The following is a 15992-nucleotide window of genomic DNA, read 5'->3' as shown; positions in this document are numbered from 1 at the left end:
TTGGCATTTCTGGTTGTTTTGTCGTTTTTTTTGCTGTATGATCTGTAGCACAGATTACAAAGTGATACATTGCTATACAAGTGGTAGAAAGGCGCTTCAGAAATACTGTTCAGACAGACACACAATTGGGCAGTCCAATTAACCCTCCGGATACTGGGTATGTGGAAGCAATACACATACAAAAATGCTCCTGAAGGAATCATTTTAATATAAATATATCTGCAGTTCTTGGATTTGGCCTCAGTTAAATCTGATTTATAAAGAGAAAAAACATTTTGGACTCATATGGAGCAGCCTCAGATGGTGATTCAACCACTCAGCTCAAAAGTTGAATCTCTGTATTTCTGTATATGAAGCACCAAATGTGGGCTTGATGGGCTGATATGTGATGGTCTTCGATCTCGATTGGTAATAATCCAGAAGACCGTCTTCAGGATGCTGAATACAATAAAGGAATAACCACATTTCAATAGGTCTGAATTCTAAGGAAAGCAATGGGTGGGAAAGACACCTAAGCCACAGCAGAAATACTATTCACATAAAACAGCTTTAAACTGTTTTCTCCCTAGTGATAGATATTCTTATGTACTTGTGCCACTTAGATTTCATGAATAAATGTTGAGGGCCTCTGGGTGATGTGACTGGTTCCAGGTCAGGTGGGTGCTCTCTGGTAATGTTGCCGGTCTCACAAGCTTATCACAGCCTGGGAACGGGGTGGGGTATAAATGCCTGTAAGGCTTTGTTCCACAACTTTGCAGAAGCAGGTAAAACCTGACACTCTAAACTGCTTTAGTGATGGTGTTCAAAATATTTACGGCACTGGTACTTGATCTGTGATGGAAAACTGGCCCATCATGATCCCTGGACTTTCCGGATGGACAGTCAAAGTTGAGCTCAAAGAAGATTGTAAAGTATTGACTCTTAAAATGTAGCACAAATAGTTACCACAGCTGCAATAAACATGCATGTCCAGCCAGAGTTCTAAGTTTTGTAAAGACACTTTAATAATAGCTCTATATATAAATATACACTAGTCATTTACACAATACAAATACAAAATATACACTAAAGTTGATAATGCAATAATAGTTTTGCCATAAGATAAGGTCCCTCAATAGAAAAACTATGGGGCATATTACCAACACCTAGCGATAATTATCGCTATGTTGGTTTAGCGGCGATATTTTTATCGCCGAGCTGCGGCGATTTTTATCGCTTAGGAACCTTGCTATTATCAAGGTATATCTCCCAAGCGATAAAAATTGGCCGAAATGCATGAATATCGCTGAAAAGTCAGCGATATTCATGCATTACCGAGCTAATGCTCTTAGCCATGTTATCCACCTACCATTGGATAACATGGCTAAGAACTGCTCAGGGCAGGTGTTAGCTTTCGGAGATATTCGCGCTTAGCACGAATATCTCCAAAAGTTGGTAATAGGAGATAGGGATGTTAGCGACTGTTTTCAGTCGCTAACATCTTGGCACGCCCACTTTGCATGTCATTAGTGATAAATATCACTGACATGCAAAGCGGGGCCCAAGATGGTCACTATCTCCTACTAGCTGTCGCTAACTGGTGTTAGCGACAGCTAGGTAATAGGGAGATCATTTTATCTCCGATTTCTTGGCTTTTAAAGCCAAAAAAGCGGAGATAAACCCCCTTGATAATATGCCGCTATATTCGGTTTGTGATCAGCAAATGATTACACACAATGCAAGACACCTGAAAACAAGAGACATACAAACACACAATGCATTTACTTTAAACTGCCAGAAGATTCAAACAATGTTTGCAGATTTGTGACATTCACAATCACCTCTCGATCGCAAACATTGCTCTACAAAAGGGAGGATTGCAACTCTCTCCCTGAAATGGTAACTTTGTATCTGGTTTTCAATTGTTTACCAGTTATGATCCTGGTGATTGTTAAGACAGAAAACAAAAAAAGCAACACAGCAGCAAATCAAACGCTAGCATTAAGGTGATCCTATAAAGGTTAGCAATAGTGTTTCAGAGTTCAGGAAAGTGAGCTACAGTATTCAAAAAAATACGCTTATTTCCTATCATCCTAATGATAGTCTGTCCTAGAAATGGGGTATATCATGACCTCCAGACCTAGGGGGATGGACTCAGATGATGAAGTGGACAGCCCAGCCTATCCCATTAACATGGTGTGTGTGTGACCACAAGATACAGATGGACACAGAATTAAACACTTGGGTCCTTCTCAAACCAGCTAGCATGATGGCCTAAAAGGAGTTGAAACTTTGCACATAAATGGAGGTCAAAACCAACAGAACGTGGTGGCGGTGAGGTGTGTGCTTCCAGGAAGATTCAACACACAGCTTATCTCCACGTACAGCAATAGCTACATGAAACAGCATTCCTTTGATTTCTGGTAAGCGGTTTAGAGGGCTTGCTTGGGCTTCATTTATGTCAAATTTTGCCATAGGGCAGCGCAGCAGGCCTTGCTGGAGCGCTGCTCTATGGCAAAAATATAAGGTAGGAAGGCACTGTATCTATTAGATATGGTGCATTCTTGTCCTTTTCCCCTCCGTCGGCACCCAGGCAGCTGCCGTGTGCCAACGTAGGCACCTTTGCACCATGGGGCAAGGGGGCCTGGCAGAGGGGATGAAAAACAATCACAAGAGGCTTTTTCGTCTTTCGATGTGTGCTGCAGAATGCAGCACACATGGACAGAGGAAAAGCGAGGCAAAATAAAGATATGTCTGCTCGCTGTGCCTCCCTTACGCCTCATATTTATGATTTCTATTAAATCTGGGGCAGTGTTAAAAAGCCATGGATGTTGTTGAGAACGCCCGTAGCAACACCCATGGAATTCCCCTTTCGTGCAGTTTTCTGCATGAAAGGAGCATATATTTATAAGTACATGAAAAGCCATGTAACGTGGCTTTACGTGGCCTTATAAATATGCCAGTGACATCATGGAACTTTAAAAAAGTGATGTTTGGTTGGCAAAATAGTGCCGGTAGGGCCTCATAAATTAGGCCCCTTGGGCTTACCAGAGATTTCCATAGAGACGTGGTCACCAACAGCAAGGCAGGTCAAAAGAGTTTTGGGAGGGCCTCCATGCGTGCTCTCAGCGAAGTGAACATATGAAGCTCCCAGCTCAACGGTCTTGAAGCACAATCAGCAGGGTTTAGGGAGGTGTGCTGCTGAAGGATATGTTCCGTAAGCTAGAGAGAAGGTCAAGCATGTATTCCCAAGTTCTGGCAGATGGGAATCAATCCGTAGCCAACCCGGGTAAATGCATCCTTTCATGTTCAAAATGTCAACTAATCATGTTAGGACAGAGTTTTCCTCCTCTGGGATTTGGGAGGGGCATCCTTACTCTTTTCCCAGGATGCACTGTAGTAGCCACCTTTCTATGAACAACTAGCCATCGAAAATCAGATTAGGATAACTAAAAAAGAGGCACCATTAGTGACTGAAAACGATCCATTCTGCTACAAGTGTGTGAATATTTCCAACTATACTATAAAAAAAATGCAATGAAATCGGTCCAGTGCTTGTGAAAGAGCTATTGGCGTTGTAAACCGGGGCGTAACACAGGCCCCCCGTAGGTGCAGGGGGGCCCCAGGTACCCTTATTCTGGAGGGGGGCCCCATCCACTTCCGAAGCCTTCTTGCAAAGGATGCAGTAAACAACAGGGCAGCTGCTGCCTGGCTGAAGCCTTCTGCACAGGATGGGATTCCCAGCACAGTGAAAGTCACACAAAACAAACGTAAACAAACACAAACTCATGAAAATGTTTTACAGCCCACCACAGAGGAAGCTTAAAGGTTTCGACGTTTTTGCTTAAAGTGAAATTATTCCTTTCAATGCATCCAAGCAAGTAACACCAAATGTGCGTTTAGTGAATAAATATACCTTCACACAGTAAATGCATGCAAATTGCAGCGAGCAACAGGAATTGCTAAAACAAGCCATAAACACTAAACAACATGTTTCTATTGATGGATTTTTGTTCAACAAATTAATGTGCTCTGGAAAATGTGTTACTTCTTTGTGCCACTTGACCCAAATGATCATCACATTTGATAAAAGTGATTTGTGTAAGGAAAGACTGGGAATTGGTATTTGTTGTTTAGGGTAGATAAAGCAACATGACAATCAATAAGTGTGTAGTGTTAATCATAGTGAGAGACGGTAATGAATTACAAGGCTGCATTTCAATAATTGTTTCAAAAACGCAGATTTTGGAAACCGGTTAGTAGAGTGCTTGGCACTGTTACCTATGACTGTTCACTCCAATGAGGGCAAGGAATGACTGGGCCTGGATACTGACGTTTTCCATCACCCAGTGGAACTGAGGGGCATATTACCAAGGAGGCGATATGAAATTATTGTCGCTTTTGCGGCCGTTTTCGGACGAAAAGTTGCGACAATTTGATCGCCTTATCAGCAAAGACACGCTATCGCGTGTTTTTACTGATTTAGCAAGCCTTTCAACAACGCCCAGCTTTGCATCTCTAATGAGATGCAAAGTGGGCGTTCCAGAGCAAAATAATAGAAGAAATGTCGCTAAGCGACATTTCTCCTATTATCAAGCTGCACGCTAACGCGCAGAGCGTTAGGAAAAGTAGCGCTAACCACAGTTAACGCTACTTTCCTAACGCCTGCTTGTGACCTGATTTAGCCATGTAATCCAATGGGAGGTGGATTACATGGCTAAGATTACCCTGCCCTATCAACAAGGTCATCACCATTTCATTTTCAATTGAATATCGTTGGAAAACCAGCGATATTCCATTGAAAACGGCGATAATCCCTGCTATCGCTGGGATTTTTATCTCCATGGCGTTAAGCGCTGTTAATACAACGTTAACATATAGATTATCACCAGCGATAGCCAGCGATAGATTTTCTCACGCTAACGGCGGTCAGCGAAAATTATCGCTGCCGCTTGTTAATATGCCCCTGATTTCTCTAAAAAAAAAACATGGGATTCGACCCTGCATGATCAAGTCTAGGTCACTACTTTAGTATGCTAGGGGTTTGTGCCTCAATGGATACGTAAAGAGGGCGACATGACTAAGCATGGGCGGAAAATCTGTTCCGCTCACGGATTTTGCGGATTTTCAGTAAATTCGCAATCCGCGAACTCTCGTGAATTTACCGAAAATTCACACGCAGCGGATTTTTTTGCTTGGTGATACAATATTGCGGCGTGAGGCGTTCACTTACCGTCATTCAGCGTTTGCCGAGTTGTTTTTCTCGATATTTTGCAAGTGCTGCGCCATTTTGGATCTTGCTGCGGGATCCCGCGGGAGTTTGGCGACGCATCGCGAGAGTTCGCAATTGCGAACATGTAGATGCGGCGGGCAGCAACACTCTCACACTCGCGAAATTACAAAATTTGCAATTCTGCACAAGAAATCCACCAGCAAGCAACATAAACCTTCTGAAAATGATGATTTTTATCAGAATAACTCCTCAGGTTGACATTTGCCTGCACTTTTTTGGATTTGAGGCCTTTTTGACTTTCTTTGGATCACTTTTGGATTAGAAATCAACTTTCACAAGTAAGTTTGTTTGGGGCATTACAGTTGCTGTTCTGCAGAAAAACGAGTTTTGCAAAACTGAAAGCGCTCAGCAGGTGCAAAAGTTCACTCATCATTAGTAACCATTCCCTGTAGTGCTTCCTGAGGGGCCCTCCAGAGCTCAGTTGCCTACTTGCAACTATTTTATGACCCTGCTCTGACCCTCACAGCAGGCTCATAGAATAGCTACAAGTAGGCCACAAAGGACTTGGGAAAAAAAATTGCACTGCAACAGAAAGCAAATTACAGATAAGGAAGCAGGTGCCAGACAGGAAGTTTACGTTCAGTGACACATTATTCAACCCCAAATTAATTCACGTCAGTTGAAGCAAGGCAGGTGTGCTTGCTTTTCCCCCCCATAATCTACAGTGATGAATCAGAGGGTGGCAGTGATGTACCAGAGGGTGGCATGGGTGAATCAGAGGGTGGCAGTGGTAAAACAGAGGGTGCTGTGAACCTGTGATGATGAACCAGACGTAGAAACAACAAAGTTGCGATCGTTGCGAGCCGACGAGTAAGTTCGCAATTGTGAACTGGTACAAAACCCTCGTGAACTGGCAGAAACCCTTGCGAACACAAAAAAGAAAAAATTTGCGAGAGTTGGCAGATTTTGCGGATTGCGTGTTCGCAAATACGCAAATTCGCGAACGCCAGATTCGCAAAATTCACCCATGCTTAGACATGACTCGCACGTCGCTGTGGCTAAATAAGAATCCGTATTCTAGTTTGGTGTCCCTAGTACCCGTGCATGTGTTATCTCAGTTTTGAGTTTACAGAAAGTATTGTGTGCCCACTTTAGCTTCTCACTGCCAGATTTTGCCTATTTCATAGACTTTAGTAAGGGGATGATTAGCGTGTTGTAGTCAAAAACCAACTGCGGGATGTAACATCCAGTCTTATGATTAGAGTTGCCAGCTCATTATTTGATGTCCCAGACGGTACAAAAATAGTCACCTAAAGCGATATTTTCAAAACATATCTGTGCATACTTTGAACAGCAAATATAAATAGAGACTTCAGAAGCCTTCTTGCAAAGGCTGCAGTAAACAACAGGGCACCTGCTGCCTGGCTGTAGCCTTCTGCACAGGATGGGATTCCCAGCACAGTGAAATTCACACAAAACCAACTTGCACAATCAGTTGTTGTTGGCAGAGAAAGCCCTCTGTAAAACGAGCCTCCATGTCTCTTTATGTCAGTGAGCAAGGAAACACCTGCAGAGCCCAGGTGAGAGAGAGGAAAGACAACATGGGGAAGGGGAAAGGCAGACGAGAAATAGACACTTAAAAGACACACATGAGGGGGAGAAAGAGACAGAAAACTGCGAGAATTAGTGTGGGGTAATAAAGAACAGGTTACGGAGAGAGTTGGAGACGTGGGAGGAGGAGAAAAAAGCAGATGAGAGAGCAGACAAGTGTAAGAGAAATTGTCAAGAGACAGCTGTCAGAGAATGAGAGTAGAGAGATAATAAAGAAGCAGGCATTTGAGAAAGTAGAGACAGGTGTGAGAGTGATAGACAGGTGAAACACCATGAGGAGCGTTAGAGGGAGGCCAGTTATAAAGGTACAATAAAGACTGTGAGTAGAAAAGAAGTAGCTGAGAGAGAGAAATACTGAGTGTGATTGAGGTTGGTAAAGAGACAGCCATGTTATAAAGGACAACTGAAGAAAACAGGATAGAGGAGACCGATGTGAGAATGATAGCAGACAAGTGAAAGACAGTTACAGATAGAAGGGGAGAGAAGTGATAGAGCTAGAACAGTAAGAAAGAAAGACAGTTGAGAAAGAGAGAGACAGTTGTTGGGAGGAAGAGAAGTTAAGCACAGCTGAGCGATATGGAAGGGGAGAATTGTGTGAGAGGTGAAAAATATATAGAGGCATATGGAAAGAGACAGCTTAAAGGACACACAGAGTGGGGGCATGGGAGATGGAGAAGGGCTGGGCTGGGAAAACAGGTGAGTGAGAGAGACTGGATGATTAAGAGAGCGAAGTGAAAAAAAGAATGCAGAGAAGAAAAGACAGGTGTTTGAGAGAGATGAAAAGAGGTGAAAGACAACTCAGAGGTACAAATGGTGGCAGATGGGAAGGTTATAAAGAGACAGCCAAGAAAGCAATAGGCTCGAGAGAGCATAAGTAGTCACAAAAGAGAGCAATGAGAAAGAGACATACAGGTTAGAGAGAGGTGAGAAAGGGACAAGCTAAAAGAGGCAATTAAGCAAGAGGGAGGTGAGAATGGGGCTACAGAGAGAGAGAGAGAAAGAGGGGTGAGGTGATAGTGGACATGATGGAGAAACCGGTGACAAAGAGACATTGCAGACGGAAAGCGAAGTATACCAAGAGACGGAAACAGATTAGAAAGAGCTGAGAGAAAGGCAGAGAGAGTGGATAGATGGGAGAGAGCATGGTGATACAGAGAAAAGTTAGAAAGAGAAGAGTGGGGATGGTGAGAAATAGTTAGTTGATAAAGGGACAGACGTGATATAAAGAGACAGGAATGGAGAAGAGGTAAAAGAGAGGTAATTAAGCAATAATTATGTGAGTGAGACATAGCTGACCAGGAGTGGGGAGAAGGATAAAAGAGGTAATAAAGAGACAAATATGTAATCAAGAAATAACTGATAGGGAAAGGTAGCATTGATAATAATGGACACTAGAAAGAGAGGGAGAGGTGAGAGAAGAAAACAGGTGACACAGAGACGAGTAATATGAAAAAGGGTAAAGCAGACAACCCAGTCAAGAAGAGATGACAGCAAAACAAAGCACTGAAGGAAAGGGCAGAGGAGAGGAGTGAGTTAAAAGACAGAAAAAGGGAGGGGAGAACAATAGGACATGGAAGACGCGAAGGAGAGAGTAAAAAGAGGCCACATGAGGTAGAATATTAGTAGGAGAAGACACAATGGGTAGAATGGATCACTGACATAATATCGAGGGACATAATATCAACTAGCAAAAATATCGGCGAAAAAATATCGACAGACAGAATATCGACTTTGTATCTACAAACAGGTAAGTACAAAATAGAGTAAAAAATATAGTTTACAAAAATATAGTTTGTAAAAATATCGACTTTATTAAAAACAATGTTAAATTACATTAATATTAAAAAATGAATTACTAAAATATACTTAAAAATACTTACATTACCTTATAATAATTAAAGAATTAATGAAAGTTATAAAAAAAGTTTACAATCATATTTGTTAAAACATATATATATAGTAACATAATATAATTAAAAAATATCCAATATTATTACCGTAGGATAGCAGAAGTGTAAGAATTACTATTCCCACTCCAGAGAGTGCAACAGTAGATAAGGCGTTGGATAGCGTAGAGGTAAAAATTACTATTCCCACTCCAGAGAGTGCAACAGTAGGGAATGCGTTGGATAGCGTAGGGGTACAAATTAATATTCCCACTCCAGAGAGTGCAACAGTAGAGAAAGGGTTGGATAGTGTAGGGGTAAAAATTACTATTCCCACTCCAGGGAATGCAACAGTAGAGAAAGGGTTGGATAGCGTAGGGGTAACAATTAGTATTCCCACTCCAGAGAGTGCAACAGTAGGGAAAGGGTTGAGTAGCGTAGGGGTAAAAATGACTATTCCCACTCCAGAGAGTGCAACAGTAGGGAAGGCGTTGGATAGCGTAGGGGTAAAAATTACTATTCCCACTCCAGAGAGTGCAACAGTAGGGAAAGCGTTGGATAGCGTAGGGGTAAAAATTACTATTCCCACACCAGAGAGTGTAACAGTAAGGAAAGCGTTGGATAGCGTAGGGGTAAAAATTACTATTCCCACTCCAGAGAGTGCAACAGTAGGGAAAGCGTTGGATAGCGTAGGGGTAAAAATCACTATTCCCACTCCTGAGAGTGAAACAGTAGGTAAAGCGTTGGATAGAGTAGGGGTAAAAATTACTATTCCCACTCCAGAAAGTGGAACAGTAGGGAAAGCGTTGGATAGCGTAGGGGTAAAAATTACTATTCCCACTCCAGAAAGTGCAACAGTAGGTAAGGCGTTGGATAGCGTAGAGGTAAAAATTACTATTCCCACTCCAGAGAGTGCAACAGTAGGGAAAAGGTTGGATAGCGTAGGGGTAAACATTACTATTCCCACTCCAGAGAGTGCAACAGTAGGGAAAGCGTTGGATAGCGTAGGGGTAAAAATTATTATTCCCACTCCAGAGAGTGCATCAGTAGGAAAAGCGTTGGATAGAGTAGGGGGAAAAGTTACTATTCCCACTCCAGTGAGTGCAACAGTAGGGAAAGTAGATACTTCATATATTATTTTAAAATATATATATATTAATATCTATAAAAATTAATTAAAAGTAATTACCAATTTAATATAATATAATAAGTAATTAATTAAAAATACTAATTTAAATTAATTACATTTAGTTATCTATTAATACTAATTAATTACAAATTAACAATTAGTTAATTAGTAATAAAAAAGTTACTTAATTAAAATCTAATAAATACCCCAAAAAATTAACATATGTAATTAGTTATAATTAAATTACTTCCCACCCTATTCCCCTATAAACCCACAACCCGCTACAGAAATTAAATTAGTAAAATTAACATGATTATCAATTAATCAATTAAATAAAAGTAATTCTCAATTACATTTTAATTAATTACCAAATAACAATTATTTAACAATTAATTATAAATAAATAACACTACATAAATTTACATATTTAATTATTTATAATTAAATTACTTCCCACCCTATTCCCCTATAAACCCACAACCCGCTACAGAAATTAAATTAGTTAAATTAACATAATGATCAATTAATCAATTAAATAAAATTAATTGGCAATTAAAATTTAATTAATTACAAAATAAAAATTAATTAACATTTAATTATAAACAAATACCAATAAATACATTTACATATTTCATTAATTATAATTAAATTATACCCCACCCTATTCCCCTAGAAACCCACAACCCGCTACAGAATTAAATTACACAACATTTAAATAACATTAAATTCATTTATTAAATTACATTATAACATAAATAAACCCTTTTAACACATAAAATACACTATAAAAAATTCAATATTATTAAATGTTCGAACTTTTTATTAACCTATATTATGTACTTCGATATTTTGACTATCTATATTTTAAAATTCGATATTACATTACTTACCTTCAAAACGATATTTCTGATGTCTATATTCTGTCCATTCGATATTCTGTCCAGCCTATATTTTGTACTCAATATTATGTCCTTTCAATATTTTGTAGTCGATATTTTGTCTGTTTACCGGGTAGAATAGCTATGGGAAGGGGAAACCTTCGGAGGAGTAGAACACAAAGGACAAAAATGAGCATGTCCTATTACTAATATAGATCAACATTCTGGTGTTCTATTATGGAGAATGTGTATGTATGTAGAGTGTTGGCCACTGCACAAAGAACAGCATCACCAGGTAGAGCAAAAACTTATCCTTAGCTATACATTTTCTTGAAATGGCTGGTTTTTAACAGTTTATCAGTTGCCGATTTATTCGAAGGCAATATGTAACATAGAGAAACCATGAAGATGGCAAAGAAGGCTCCACTGGAATGACTTTTACAATATCTCAGAGAGATAGGTCTCATTGTAGCTGAAAATCTCAAATGTCTTCAGGGGCAGTATCTTCTAATGACTTTTTAAGGCACAAAGTGCCTTTTTAATAAATAGCTCTATGGGCCTAACATGGTTCCCTTAATTCTATGGAGCACAACATAATGTGGTTTCTTCACTCTGTAAATCAGTCACATCGATTTGTCTTGAGCCATCTGAAACATGTAAATCTGTCCAGCATTTATCTTGACATGAAGGACATTGTCATAGTGCATACAAAATAAAATGAAACCATCATAAATGCAGCCCGTTTCACTAAGCCCAAGAATGGAACAAGATTTCAGGCCAGTCCGGACTAAACCTTTCCCTTCTGTCCTAATATTGGAGAGTTGATGGCTAGTATAGACTCTCAGATTCTTAACAGTAGAGCTGGCTCATGATGCTGCAATAAGGAACTCTGGCCAAGAAAACAGAGACTAACAGGCACATGCATCAACAATATTTACATTCGCAAACGGTGCGAATCGCTAAATTCGGCCGTTTGCGAATGCAAAATCATGTTTTGGGATGCATCATTTTTTTAGGAAATTCGCAATTTTAGGAATCGCAGATATGTTTTGCGAATTCCTTAAAAATTCACATTTTTTAAGGAATCGCATTTTTAAGGTGCAAAACTGCATGCATCAAAAATCACAATTTGCGAATCCTTAAGAAATCGCAAATTGCATTTCTTATAGTTAGAAGCCCTCTGACCAGGTGGTAATTTTTTTCACATTTTTAAAATCAGGTGAAAGTCATTTGTAGTGTATACAAGGTGTGTGGTAATGCAGTTCAGACTTTTCCACAAAGGCTGCTGTCATTGCATTTGCATGTCGGAGGAGGTTGAGAGCTGCTGCAAGGGGAAGAAGTATGATCCATGAGAGGATTTTTTGAGTGCGCATTACTTTGTTTGGGCAGACTGAGGCAGAAATTTATGACAAATACAGGCTTAATGGGGATTCAATTTTAGAGCTAATATCAGATTTGGACCCTTTTCTGCAAAGACAAACCCTTAGAACCCAAGCCATTCCCACTCATGTCCAAGTACTGTGTTCCCTTCACCTTCTTGCCTTAGGGTCTTTTCAGGGTGTCATTGCTATTGCTGGTGGAGTGTTGCAGAGTGCCCTATCTAGATTTTTCAGTAACTTTTTAAATGCCATGCTACATAGGATCAGACATTACATCTCTTTTCCAAATACACAACATGAAATACTGCAAACTAAGTTAGACTGCTACAATATTGCTAACTTCCCTCATGTAATTGGCTGTATAGATGGCACACATATCCCCATATATCCACCCTCAGAAAATGAGTATATATTTCGCAACAGGAAATGCTACCATTCCATGAACATACAAGCAGTGTGTAATGCCAAAGCAATATTCACAAATATAGAGGCTAGCTACCCTGGTAGTGCCCATGACTCTTATATTTTCAGACATAGTGCCATCCATAGGCGACTGCAAGCTGGAGAGTTTCATGATGGTTATTTGCTTGGTAAGTAACATTCAATTTTTGTAAATTAAAATCAAAACATGCTACTATAGAGTCATAATCATGCATTTTCTTTCCTTTTCCTTAAACCCAAAGGTGACAGTGCATATGGAGTGAGATCATTCATACTTACACCCTTTCTAAATCCATCTACCCGCAAAGAGCAGCATTATAACCATGCCCATATTGCCACTCGTAATGTCATCGAGAGGGCTTTTGGTGTCATGAAATCCAGATTTCGAATTATGCATAAAACAGGAGGAGCATTGCAATATAGGCCAGATGTATGTTGTAAAATTGTTGCAACTTGTGCCATGCTTCACAATGTAGCCACCAAGAGAGGCCTGGAACTTGATATAGAGGAGGATTTACCCAACAATGACAATCAACCTCAGCAACCTCTAGCAAGAGCACATGGACCAGACGCAGCAGAGGGAAGGAGGAGGAGGGTGGAGATCACTCAACATTACTTTTAAAGCAGGTATGACTCAGCAAATGTTTATAGTGTGCTAACATGTTTTGTTTATTAAGTTCATAAACACAAGTGTACTTTGAAAAATTAAGACATTATTTTGTTTCTCCACAAACTAAATTATAAAGAATTACTTTTCAAATTGTCAAGAAATCTTTACTTCTCAATAAGTAATTGAATGAACTGGAGAGATCAGACATTTAATTTTTTTCTTCCACGCACCCCTAAAGCCTTAGCTGATGTAGTAGCTGTGCCAATGTCTTCACCAACTGCAGATTCACATTTTCTTTTGCTACGGCGTTCCCCAACTTTACTGCTACTTCCTTCAGCAATATTACTTGCAGTAACGTCAATTAGAGACCCTTCCTTGCACAATGTTTTTGAAGTACTATTTTGCATCTCATTTGCAATGGTTTCAAGTGCATTCATCCCTCTGGAGATGTCCCCACAGCACTGTGAGACATCCTTCTGCATGTCCAGGATTGCTTTAATGAGCTGAGCATTGGTGCTGCACATCATATTCATTAACCTACAAGAAGCCTGATTGCTTAACATTGACCTAATACATCTTTGGGCATTTGCAATTTGCTGGCTCTGCATTGTGCTGCACATAGCTTCCATGGGATGTGCCATGCGGTCCAGTTTGTCCGATGACACAGATTGGGCTTTTTCAAATACCTTAGTCATGTGAGTGAGAGTAGTGCTAATGGCACTGATGTCCTGAGTGACCTGATTAAATTTACCCTTTATCACCCTCAGGTCTTTCCCCTGCAGACGCTGAACTTTGAGCAGCTTCAGTTCAACTGCACTGGCACTTGTGTCTCCATATGTGGCTGTACTGCGCATTGAAGGGCGTGCCCTCCGCCTCACAAATGGCTGGATCCTCTGTCGCCTGCCTAGTTGACTTGGTCCCTGAGCTGGTGTTTCTGACAAGTTTGGAACTTCAACTGTGACATTAGTATCCTCATCACTATCTGACTGTTGTATATGACGCACTCTGCGCTGTGAAGTTGTAGGCTGCAGTGTGGGTGAAGCTGATCCTGAATTCATTCCAGCAGAGTTCAGTAGATTCTCAGTAAATGACTCAGCGTAGTCAATGAAGTCAGTCTCCAATTCTGCATCTAAGATTGAAAAGAGTTGAATTTTTTTAACATTTCTAAAGTGTACCACATGTGTTGTCATTTGAAATTAAAAACCTTTCAGAAACATACTCTTGTGTCAAGCCTAATTATTGTCCACAAATAAATCATGTCTGGGTAATGTTTTTAAAGTTTCTGAAAAAGCATTTCAGTCAGCTTACTGTGAATGAAACTACCACTTCCATGATGCACTCTTTTTCCCACTGAAGAACTCATTAAATTAACAGACTTCCTGATAAAAGCACAACTACAGCACAGTCACACCAGAACATGTGTGTCACACTAACAACGACTACACATTAAAAAATGGCAAGTTCTTACCTTGAGATGGTCCTGGTTGATCTGAAGTATCAATGTCAATTACACCAATGACCGCTTCTGTTGAAAGGGTCCCTTCAACAAGGTCCTCCAGAGGGGTGTTTGGCCTGTCCCTGGGAGTCCCTCCGCCAGTTAGCTTTGCAGACTTGGTGCGTGTCGCAATTTTCTCCCTGGCCCGACTACGCAGGTCATACCATCTCTTTTGAAGGTTGTTGATGTCCCTGTGCTCTACACCAACTGCATTCACTTTGGGTTGTATTCCAAGCCAAATTTTCTTTTTTACCCCTTCAGGCACCTTCAGGGAAAGCTTTCCAAAAAGCTGATCATTGTGTGCAGTCACCTCTTAAATCAGAATCTCCAGCTCCTGATCGCTAAATTTTACTTTTCTTTTCCTGCCATGTGGCTCCTCTGAAAGATTTTCTGCCATTTCAAAATCCACAAAACACACAGAGAGCCTCTTACTGCTCCAGCAGGCTGAGTTCCAACTGACAAATGCCTCTCCAACAGTTCAAACTGGGCCTCAGGTGGGTCTAATTGGTTTAAGGGTCTGAAGACGTGGCTCTATGGACAGTAATCTGCTTGTTCTTTTCTCCTTTTTTGCCTGCCCTCTGTAGTCTGTTGTGGGTCAGAAAGTGCCGGGACACTCCTTGGAGTTGCCGAGCGCTATATAAGACACCCATAACATAACATTATGTGTGTAAAATCACAATTTGCGAAATCGCAATCTGCGAATTCGTAATTAAGAATTCGCATTTTTCCTGCGATTCGGTAAAAATTGCGATTTTTACTGATTCGCAAAAAAAATGCGAATTACTTGATGCATAGCTTTTTGCGATTCGGTATTTGCGATTCCCTATTTTTCGCAAATACCGATTTGCAAAAACTAACATTGATGCATGTGGGTGATAGATCGAATAGCTACTTCATTTTGGGATATTTCAATTTTTCTGCCACTGAAAGTTGGTTTACTTACTCTCATTCCAGCAAGAAGCTGTTATTTGCTCTCACTCTATTGTCAGACATGAAGGGATGGAATACAACAAATCACGTTCTACAGTGGCGCATGCCTCATGATTTACAAGAAGAGGCAGCACCAAGCCTCAGGATGGTGGCAGTCTAATTTCTGCCTTTCAAGATTGCGTCTTCAAACTTACCACTACAAATGGTTCTGGAGTAAAATGGTAATCAGCATTAGAGTTGACCAGCTGTAGACTAGCCAGAGATGACAAAGAAACCAGAAGCCTGGAGTGACACACTGCTAGTTGAAATTCTGATCTGAAAATGCCTTGTAATAAAGGTATCTGTCTGGCCCGGGCTGAATATAGTAGGCAAGTAAAAAATTAGCCCAGTGGCACTGAAAAGACAAAGAGGACCATTTGGA

The sequence above is a fragment of the Lissotriton vulgaris genome, chromosome 9 (assembly GCF_964263255.1).
Source record: "Lissotriton vulgaris chromosome 9, aLisVul1.2, whole genome shotgun sequence".
Lineage (NCBI taxonomy): Eukaryota > Metazoa > Chordata > Amphibia > Caudata > Salamandridae > Lissotriton > Lissotriton vulgaris.
Note: the sequence above shows the minus strand (reverse complement) of the source record.